The 10,000-nt window shown below is 59.9% G+C and overlaps 2 non-coding genes and 1 pseudogene across 2 annotated transcripts in view; all 3 read right to left on the bottom strand.

Annotated features, from left to right (window-relative positions):
• The window catches only part of LOC145273174 (large subunit ribosomal RNA), a 5,725-nt gene extending 3,900 nt beyond the window's left edge, over positions 1-1,825 (bottom strand). The window contains exon 1 of the ribosomal RNA XR_013866205.1: positions 1-1,825. This exon is cut by the window's left edge and continues 3,900 nt beyond it. This is a non-coding gene — a ribosomal RNA (large subunit ribosomal RNA).
• Positions 1,826-2,418: 593 nt separating this feature from the next.
• LOC145273299 (5.8S ribosomal RNA) lies at positions 2,419-2,576 on the bottom strand. Its single transcript, XR_013866295.1, has one exon. It is a non-coding gene; the product is annotated as a 5.8S ribosomal RNA (ribosomal RNA).
• Positions 2,577-2,974: 398 nt separating this feature from the next.
• LOC145273540 (small subunit ribosomal RNA) lies at positions 2,975-5,350 on the bottom strand (annotated as a pseudogene).
• Between the last annotated feature and the right edge of the window lie 4,650 nt (positions 5,351-10,000).

Raw genomic sequence — 10,000 nt, 5'->3', positions numbered from 1 at the left:
GACTAGTTCAAGCCGCGGGATCTCACCGATGGGCGGAAGGAGGATATGGAAGCTGGCGCCCGGCAATTCCCCTTTTTGGATGATGCGCCGGTCCCCTCTCGGGGAGGAGGGAAAAACAACCGCACGTCAGCCACGAGCCTTCCCTCTCCTATCTCTCTCGGGAAGAGAGAAAAAAGGAAAAGTTGCGGGCACCGCAGCAGCGACGGCGGAAGGCCGAAAACGCCGCGCCGGCGGGATCGGGCACGGCTCGGAGGCGGGTGAGGCGAGGAGAAGACGACGGCACGAGACCGACGACACCCCCCGACGACCCCCGGACGACTTTGCCACGACACCTCTCCCGATCGACGCCCTCCTACACGCTCTCTCGCTTTCGCTTCGCCTTCGGGGTTAGTCAGAGGTGGCCCCTACGACTCGCGAACGGCCAGGACTCCTCGGTCCGTGTTTCAAGACGGGTCGGGTGGGTTGCCGATGCACGTCGCTGACCCGGGGTGGCGGGCGGCTCGAGTAAAAAAGCGTCGCCGAGCGACCTCTCCGGAAACGGAAACGGGCGCGGGCGGGGTTGCCCCCGACAAGAACCCGAAACGTCGGCGAGGTGCGTGACGGCGAGGCCGCGCCAGTCCTATCCCGCCTCTCATCGCGCACGCGCCCGAGACGGTGGGGCGCCTAAGGAGCGACACACAGAGTGCGTCGCCCGCACGCGACTTCCGGCGGGATCAAAACGGACCGGCTCGCCACGTGTAACGGATCGTGTCAGATTTCCTCCGTTCCCGGCAGAAAGGGGCAGTTACGTTCGCGGGCCCGACGGCCGGTGGCCCCCGACTTCACAAGGTGGGAAGACGGGGGTTTTCAGGGTGATGAAACGCCTGCCGCCTACGGAAAAAAACCCGCGTGTTCGACCTGCACGCCGGGAACGGGTCGCGACGACGGACCGGAGGGGAAGTGCGTCCGGTGCCGGCCGCGCGGAGGTCGCGCCGAAGCGCCCGCGCCATGATTACGCCGAGCGATGATGAAGGGGACGGGTGCAGCGGAGTCGCGCGCGGAGGGAGCAGGAGGAAAGAAGAAGCGGCGGCGACGGATGCGGCGGGTTAGGGCCCGGCGGCAGCAGCGATCGAGAGGACGAGTCCCCTCCGTCGCAGCCAACCGACGCAGCCACCTACCGACGCCGCGGTCGTCACCACGTTTCCCTTCCCGCTATCCACGCGGCCCGTCTCCTTCGTCGGCGACGCGGGCACAAAAGCTGGAACCGCGGGGAACGAGTCCCCCGCGGACACGACGAACGACGACCTGTGCCGCGACGGCCTCTCTTTCAAGAACACACATCGAGTTTGGGCTCGAGCCTAGGCAGCACCGGACTGAGTCCCCCCGCGATCGCGGTGAGCGGTCCCACCCGTTTACCCCTGGGCGGTTTCACGTTCTCTTGAACTCTCTCTCCAAAGTTCTTTTCAACTTTCCCTCACGGTACTTGTCGACTATCGGACTCGTCCCGGTATTTAGCCTTGGATGGAGCTTACCACCCGATTTGGGCTGCGTTCCCAAGCAACCCGACTCTCGGATCGAAGGCCGTCGCTCGCCGTCCGCACCGAATGGGCCTGGCACCCGCCGCGGGCGGCCCCGATCGAGGGAACTCCGAACTATGCGAGACGAAAACGAACGGCTGCCTTCGACCCATGCGCCACACGTCCCGAAGCCTTTAACTTGCGACGGGATTCGGCGTTGGGCTTCTCCCGGTTCACTCGCCGTTACTAAGGGAATCCCGGTTGGTTTCTTTTCCTCCGCTTAGCGATATGCTTAAGTTCAGCGGGTCGTCTCGTCCGAGCCGAGGGCGGCGGTTTTTAGTAGAGTGTGGTGTTTGGAGGAGAGGAATCTCGATCGGTACCCTCCGTGTGACGACGGCTGGCCGATATAGCGCCCGTCCGACCGAAAATGAAGAAGCCAACAATTAAAAAAAAGCGTGGGTCCTCCCCATCCGACGTTGCGTTGCCTACGACGCGGCCACCTTTTTACGGTGCGACGGCCGTGCTCGTCGCGCTGCTCGAGGCGTCGCTGAGAGACACCTTCATGAGGCAGAGAGCGAGACGAGCAGGCGGCGCTTACGTCGGCAGTCGGTTAGGTCGGTACTTTTTTTTTGGTCTCCCTTCGGCTGCTTTCGGACAGACTCCTCCTGCTCCTCCTCCACAGTGTTTCTTCACGCGGTCGAAAAGGGAAAAGACTCCGCGGTCTGCCAGCGGGAGACGAAGGAGGAGGCCGGAGAGGGTTTTAAAAAAAAAAAAGACATTGAAAGGAGTCAATTCTTTTTTTATTTTTCTTCCCCCTCGTCACTCGCTCCTGCGACGTCCCGGTTACCACCGTGCCGAGGACCGGGCGGGCACGGGGACGGCAAGATGTCGTTTCGTTAACGGAGAAAGACATGTAACGTTCCGCCTCTCGACCGGACGTGGCCCCGAGACAAGGGATCTCGGGGCCGCAATGTGCGTTCGAGGTGTCGATGTTCACTGAGTCCTGCAATTCGCATCAGTTATCGCGGCTGGCCGCGCTCTTCATCGACGGACGAGCCGAGTGATCCCCCGTCCAGGGTTCAGCACTTGGTTTTTTTATATTAGTTTTTGTTTATATAGATTTAGTAGTGTGCGAGGAGGTCTGTGCGAGGAGGCGTGACGGCATTGCAATGTCGCGAGTAGTTTGTTTTTTTAGCTAGCGGCGGTGGCACAGCGGCTGCAAAAAAACAAAAAAAACGATAAAGCGGCGACAAGGCAAAGAAGAAGCGGCCATCACTTGCGGTGGGCGAAAAAACAAACAGGTGGTAAGACGCGGAAGCAAGCAAGAAGAGCTGGGGCTTTAAAAACCTCCGCGTCACCACAAATCTATCTCTCGCTCCGCCTTTTATAGGTTTGTTTGCGCGCATTCGAGGCGTTGACGCCGACAGACAGAGGAGGTAGGCCGGAAAACAACAAACCAGTCTCGAACGGGAAAACGGTAATGATCCTTCCGCAGGTTCACCTACGGAAACCTTGTTACGACTTTTACTTCCTCTAAACGATCGGGTTCGGTCGTCTTCTCCAGGCATCGAACGCCGAGGCGTAGATGCACGAGTGTCGTGACGGACACGTCGCGCACTGCCCGGCGGCGTCGTCGGCCAGATCCGAGGACCTCACCGGACCGTTCGATCGGTAGTAGCGACGGGCGGTGTGTACAAAGGGCAGGGACGTGATCGACGCGGGCTGTTGACCCGCGCCTACCGGGAATTCCTCGTTCACGGGGTTGGTTACAGGCCCCGATCCCTATCACGGGAGGTGGTTCAGAGGTTTCCCAACCCTCTCGGGCCGGGGCGAAGTCCCCGCTGATACCTCCAGTGTAGCGCGCGTGCGGCCCCGGACATCTAAGGGCATCACAGACCTGTTATCGCTCCGCCTCGTGTGGCTTTCTGCCACCCGTCCCTCTAAGAAGTGCGTGAGAAAACCGACCCGGACCCGAGCGCCACGGAGGACGCCGAGCCCGCCGTAAAAATCACTGACATCGGCGCACTAGTTAGCAGGCCGGAGTCTCGTTCGTTATCGGAATCAACCAGACGGATCGCTCCACCAACTAAGAACGGCCATGCACCCACCCACCGAATCGAGAAAGAGCTATCGATCTGTCAATCCTACCGGTGTCCGGACCGGGTGAGTTTTCCCGTGTTGAGTCAAATTAAGCCGCAGGCTCCACTCCTGGTGGTGCCCTTCCGTCAATTCCTTTAAGTTTCAGCTTTGCAACCATACTCCCCCCGGAACCGAACTCTGGTTTCCCGCAGGCTACCCGCCGGGTCATGGAAGCGAACGCCGGCGGATCGCCGGTCGGCATCGTTTTACGGTCGGAACTACGACGGTATCTGATCGTCTTCGAACCTCCGACTTTCGCTCTTGATCGAGGAAAACGTGCCTTGCCACACGCCATCGCTGCAGTTCGTCTTGCGACGATCCAAGAATTTCACCTCTAACGTCGCAATACGAGTGGCCCCGACCGCTCCCTTCGATCATTGCCTCGCCGTTAGACGGAGACCGACAGACGTAGACGAGGCCCTCTTCCATCATTCCATGCTTATCGTATGCAAGCTTGAACAGCCCGCTCTGAGCACTCTAATTTTTTCAAAGTGAACGTACCGGCCGCCGCGGACACTCGGTTAAGAGCACCCTTGGAGGAGAAACCGCCGACCGCACACACGCGCGCAGACAAGACACGAAGCAGGGACTCGGAGCGGACCGGGGGGTTCAAAAAAAAAGAGGAACGCGCGGAAAGGGAGAGGGAGAGAAGCGCGGGGGTCAGAGTGCGGGGATGCGAATGAACGCACCCAAACACACACACGTAGCACCCCCCCGTTAGACTACTCCCGGAACCGAACCGACGACCACTTGTTTTTTTTTTTCCCGGATCCCGATCACGACCTCCTCGTCCACCTCGCCGGCAGGACCGCGTGGCGGGTATGCTAGCGGTTGACACCGGCGGAAAGGGCCGGGAATGCGAACGGACGACCAAAGTCAACGACGGACGATGGCGCCGCCGCCCCGGGGCCGCTTGCGCGACCACGAACCCGAGTTCGGACTACGAGCTTTTTAACCGCAACAACTTTAATATACGCTACCGGAGCTGGAATTACCGCGGCTGCTGGCACCAGACTTGCCCTCCGGTTGGTCCTCGTTAACGGATTTGAAGTGTACTCATTCCGATCGCGGGGCCTCGACAGAGTCCCGCGTCGTTATTTTTCGTCACTACCTCCCCGTGCCGGGAGTGGGTAATTTGCGCGCCTGCTGCCTTCCTTGGATGTGGTAGCCGTTTCGCATGCCTCCCTCTCCGGAATCGAACCCCGATTCCCCGTTACCCGTAGTAACCACGGTAGGCACTTAACCGACCGTCGACAGTTGATAGGGCGGACCCTCGAGAGACCCGTCGCCGGGCGTGAAAGCTCGTGCGATCGACCAGTGAGTTATCCAGAGTCACCAAAGCGGAGCGCGCCGCCCTATGAGCCCCGCCACCGAACGGACCCGCGAGCGGGAACGCCGACGACGGGAGGGACGGAATGACGCGCATCGGTCTCAGTCTAATATGTAGCGCCGCGACCCGGAACGGCCGACGCGGGTGCCAGCGCGCGAGGCGTGGCGACGACGGCGCGCCGACCGATCGCGGCCTGTGTCACATGTATTAGCTCTAGAATTGCCACAGTTATCCATCGCCTCCGAGGAGGAATACGGTCCCGAGGATTAGGTCCGGTTCCTGAGCCATTCGCGGTTTCGCCCGTTCTAATGCGTGGCGTGAACTTACACTTGCATGGCTTAAGCTTTGAGACAAGCATATGACTACTGGCAGGATCAACCAGGTATCGTTGGAATTTGGGACTTTGTTTCGACAGAACGACAGACCGACCGACCGACCGACCGACATAAGACAGACAACTACAACGACGGGCACGTGTTTATTTATTTTTCGAGGGGGTTCGCCGTCAGAAGAAGCCGCGCTGCCCGCGCTGATGGCCTCTTTTTTGTTTCTCCCCTGACTTGGACCGAGACCGAGACTCAAAGAACGAAAGCGACCAACGTCGACAACAACAACGACAACGGCACCCTTGACAGCGATACATACGACAAACGACAAGCAGCACGACGGCAGTGCACACGGACATCGAGGGTCAAGGTGCAGACTGAACTCGCCGAGGTCGTCGTCATCGTGGTCGCCATCGATTCCGTCTCGTCGTCGTCGTCGTCAACGTCCACGTCACAGCCGGCCGAGAAGAGAGAACAGACGACAGCGTCGACAACAACAACATCGACAACGGCACCCTTGACAGCGATACATACGACAAACGACAAACAGCACGACGGCAGTGCACACGGACATCGGAGGTCAAGGTGCAGACTGGAATCGTCGAGGTCGTCGTCATCGTGGTCGCCATCGATGCCGTCTCGTCGTCGTCGTCGTCGTCTTCGTCGTCGTCGTCGTCATCAACGTACCAACCGACCGAGACGAGAGAGCAAGCAACAACGTCGACAACAACAACGACAACGGCACCCTTGACAGCGATACATACGACAAACGACAAAACAGCACGACGGCAGTGCACACGGACATCGGAGGTCAAGGTGCAGACTGAACTCGTCGAGGTCGTCGTCATCGTGGTCGCCATCGATGCCGTCTCGTCGTCGTCGTCGTCTCCGTCGTCGTCGTCGTCGTCGCCAACGTCAACGTCAACATCACAGCCGTCATCGGGGAGGAGCTGGACCAGGGCAGCGGCGGCGTAAATTTTCCCGTCACCTTCGTCGTCGCCTTCGTCGACCGACCGACCGACCGGCGTCGTGTTCGTGCTCGGAAAACCGAGGAGAGACAACGTGCACATGGGCGCGTTCTCGCAAGCGGCTCCTCGGTCCGATTTTTTTGGGCGGCTTTTTCGAGCTTTTTTTTTTTTTTCTCACCCTTTCGTCCGTGCGACGGCGAACGTTAGGGGAAAAAAAAAAAAAAAAAAAAAAAACGACAACAACGCGGCGGACCGGGCGAACAACATCGTCGACACACACGACATTGACGACCGGTCCCCCTTTTCACAATCGCATCGAGATAAAAACGAACGAGTCCGATTCGAGCACCGAGTCGCGAGCGGGAGGACTGTCGGTGCAAGTATCGATCACTGACGTGAGCGCTTCGCCGGACAGAGGATGGCTCATCCGGCAGCCGTGCAAATCGACGGTATGGGAAGAACGAACAAGAAGAGCAACGACTTGATCGGCGGCTTGGGAACTGCGGACGGTGAAAACGGGTTAATCGACTGCGACCACGACTGCTCGATCGATCTTCTTTGGCGCTAACAAAGGTGGAGGTGGCGCAAGAAGGGACTAGCGCTATCACCGTCCACGTATCAGAAGATGCGGCGGCAGACGTCGACGCTTATGCGTTGTCGGACGAGAAGTCGCTGCAGCACGTGTACCGCGAGCGGGACGTCCAAGGTTTTGCCAGACGGAAAGAAATCGGGTGTCAGCGAACGTTCACACGGCTGTGAGATCGGACGCTGACAGGAGTAGGAGGCGGCAGGCAGGCGGCGGTTACGGCGGCGGCGCCTGCTGCTGCTCATCCTCCTGTTTGCTGCGGCGACTTCCAGGACGGGAGAGCATCGAACAACGTACGTATGGTTACAAGGGGATCAGGATCTACATAGTGCATCCCCCGCGGCTATTTTTGTTTGTTTGTTCGCTCGTTCGTTAATTCGTTCGTTCGTTCGTTCGTTCGTTACAATGTACGTTTTTCCGTTCGACGGCGGCAGAGAGCAGCGGCGTTTCTCCCTAATCCGGAGGATTTATCGGTCGCACAGCGATGGGTCGTTCGGCCGATCATCGAAAGATTCGCAGGTAGTGGTTGAATGGCAGAAACGGCAGCAACAACAGCGGCGGCTGAGAGCGGCGAACGCTGAGGCGGAAGCAGAAGCTGCAGCAAACGTATCGGCTAAACATGGTGGACATAGATATGGCTGACGACGCGGGTACCACGACGACTATGGAACCAGGAAAAGGAGCCGTTAGTTGTTCCAACATATCGTTCGACACGTCGAGCAGCCCTAGGTCCACGGAGAAGCACACACACGTACCACGTATTATAACCTAACGACGATGAGCGGGCGCACGGTTGGCAGGAACGAAGGCGGCGGATCAAAACAAGTTGGAGCGCGGCGACAGCGATAACGGTGACAGCCCTAGGCGGCGGAGATGCCACTTTCTGACGCCTTTGCGACAAGCCCGTAGAGACGTTCCGGACCACCACGAGGCAAAGAGTCGCTGCTCCGACGAACCGACACACCAAAGTGTGCTTCCTACCGAACATGTTTTATAAAACTTTCAAACTGGAAAACCCCAGAAATGGTGTTGGTATTCGTCCAGACCCACCTCCGACACCTGAAAATGGTGGTCAAAAAAAACGTCGATTATTACGAAGCGACATTTCTGGTCGGCGATTTTCCAGTTTTACGCCTACTGCCACATGGGGATGTCGGTAGGCGTCGCAAAGTGCCTTCTCGACGCCTAGGCACACCAGGACTTTGTCATTTTTTTCCCCCTCGACATTCCTGGTCCGGTCTATTCCGATTTTACACCTACCGCCATGTGGGGGTGGCAGTAGGCGTCGAAAAGTGCCTTCTCGACCGCTAGCGACACCACTACTTTATCGAGCTCTGGAGGCCCGCACACCGACCCGGGGGCCGCGGAGTCGACCCCGGGGGCCTCCTGGCGTCGCCGCCGCTCACTTGGACGCCTTCCGCAACCTGTGGTCCCGCTCGGGGCCGCCCGGGAGCCTCGCCGACCTGACCGGTGTCGGTAGGCGTCTGGAAGCGCCCGGCCGACCTGGACGAGGTCCCCCTGGCCCCCGGGGGACACCCCTTAGTTGGATGGGGGTGCATGTCCCGGGCACACATGCAACCCGCGGCCGCCTACCGACAGCCCCTTCGCTTGATCGCTACTCCTTTCCAACATATGTCGGAGAAGCCGGGCGGTTGTGAAACCCCAGAAATGGTGTTGGTATTCGTCCAGACCCACCTCCGACACCTGAAAATGGTGGTCAAAAAAAACGTCGATTATACGAAGCGACATTTCTGGTCGGCGATTTTCCAGTTTTGCGCCTACCGCCATGTGGGGGTGGCAGTAGGCGTCGAAAAGTGCCTTCTCGACCGCTAGCGACACCACTACTTTATCGAGCTCTGGAGGCCCGCACACCGACCCGGGGGCCGCGGAGTCGACCCCGGGGGCCTCCTGGCGTCGCCGCCGCTCACTTGGACGCCTTCCGCAACCTGTGGTCCCGCTCGGGGCCGCCGGGAGCCTCGCCGACCTGACCGGTGTCGGTAGGCGTCTGGAAGCGCCCGGCCGACCTGGACGAGGTCCCCCTGGCCCCCGGGGGACACCCCTTAGTTGGATGGGGGTGCTGTCCCGGGCACACATGCAACCCGCGGCCGCCTACCGACAGCCCCCTTCGCTCGATCGCTACTCCTTTCCAACATATGTCGGAGAAGCCGGGCGGTTGTGAAACCCCAGAAATGGTGTTGGTATTCGTCCAGACCCACCTCCGACACCTGAAAATGGTGGTCAAAAAAAACGTCGATTATACGAAGCGACATTTCTGGTCGGCGATTTTCCAGTTTTGCGCCTACCGCCATGTGGGGGTGGCAGTAGGCGTCGAAAAGTGCCTTCTCGACCGCTAGCGACACCACTACTTTATCGAGCTCTGGAGGCCCGCACACCGACCCGGGGGCCGCGGAGTCGACCCCGGGGGCCTCCTGGCGTCGCCGCCGCTCACTTGGACGCCTTCCGCAACCTGTGGTCCCGCTCGGGGCCGCCGGGAGCCTCGCCGACCTGACCGGTGTCGGTAGGCGTCTGGAAGCGCCCCGGCCGACCTGGACGAGGTCCCCCTGGCCCCCGGGGGACACCCCTTAGTTGGATGGGGGTGCTGTCCCGGGCACACATGCAACCCGCGGCCGCCTACCGACAGCCCCCTTCGCTCGATCGCTACTCCTTTCCAACATATGTCGGAGAAGCCGGGCGGTTGTGAAACCCCAGAAATGGTGTTGGTATTCGTCCAGACCCACCTCCGACACCTGAAAATGGTGGTCAAAAAAAACGTCGATTATACGAAGCGACATTTCTGGTCGGCGATTTTCCAGTTTTGCGCCTACCGCCATGTGGGGGTGGCAGTAGGCGTCGAAAAGTGCCTTCTCGACCGCTAGCGACACCACTACTTTATCGAGCTCTGGAGGCCCGCACACCGACCCGGGGGCCGCGGAGTCGACCCCGGGGGCCTCCTGGCGTCGCCGCCGCTCACTTGGACGCCTTCCGCAACCTGTGGTCCCGCTCGGGGCCGCCGGGAGCCTCGCCGACCTGACCGGTGTCGGTAGGCGTCAGTCAAACTTGCTTAAGAGGCAAAGCCTCCTCACACCTTAAGAGAGTCACAGTTAGTCCCGCCGTTTACCCGTGGTCGTCGTCGGGGGTGCCGGTCGGTGTGTTTC

This window comes from Euprymna scolopes, unplaced genomic scaffold (assembly GCF_053919585.1).
Source record: "Euprymna scolopes isolate OS-2025 unplaced genomic scaffold, ASM5391958v1 sca1, whole genome shotgun sequence".
In the NCBI taxonomy this organism is placed as follows: Eukaryota; Metazoa; Mollusca; class Cephalopoda; order Sepiida; family Sepiolidae; genus Euprymna; species Euprymna scolopes.
The sequence above is the reverse complement of the archived record's forward strand: the minus strand, read 5'-3'. Positions and strand labels throughout refer to the sequence as shown.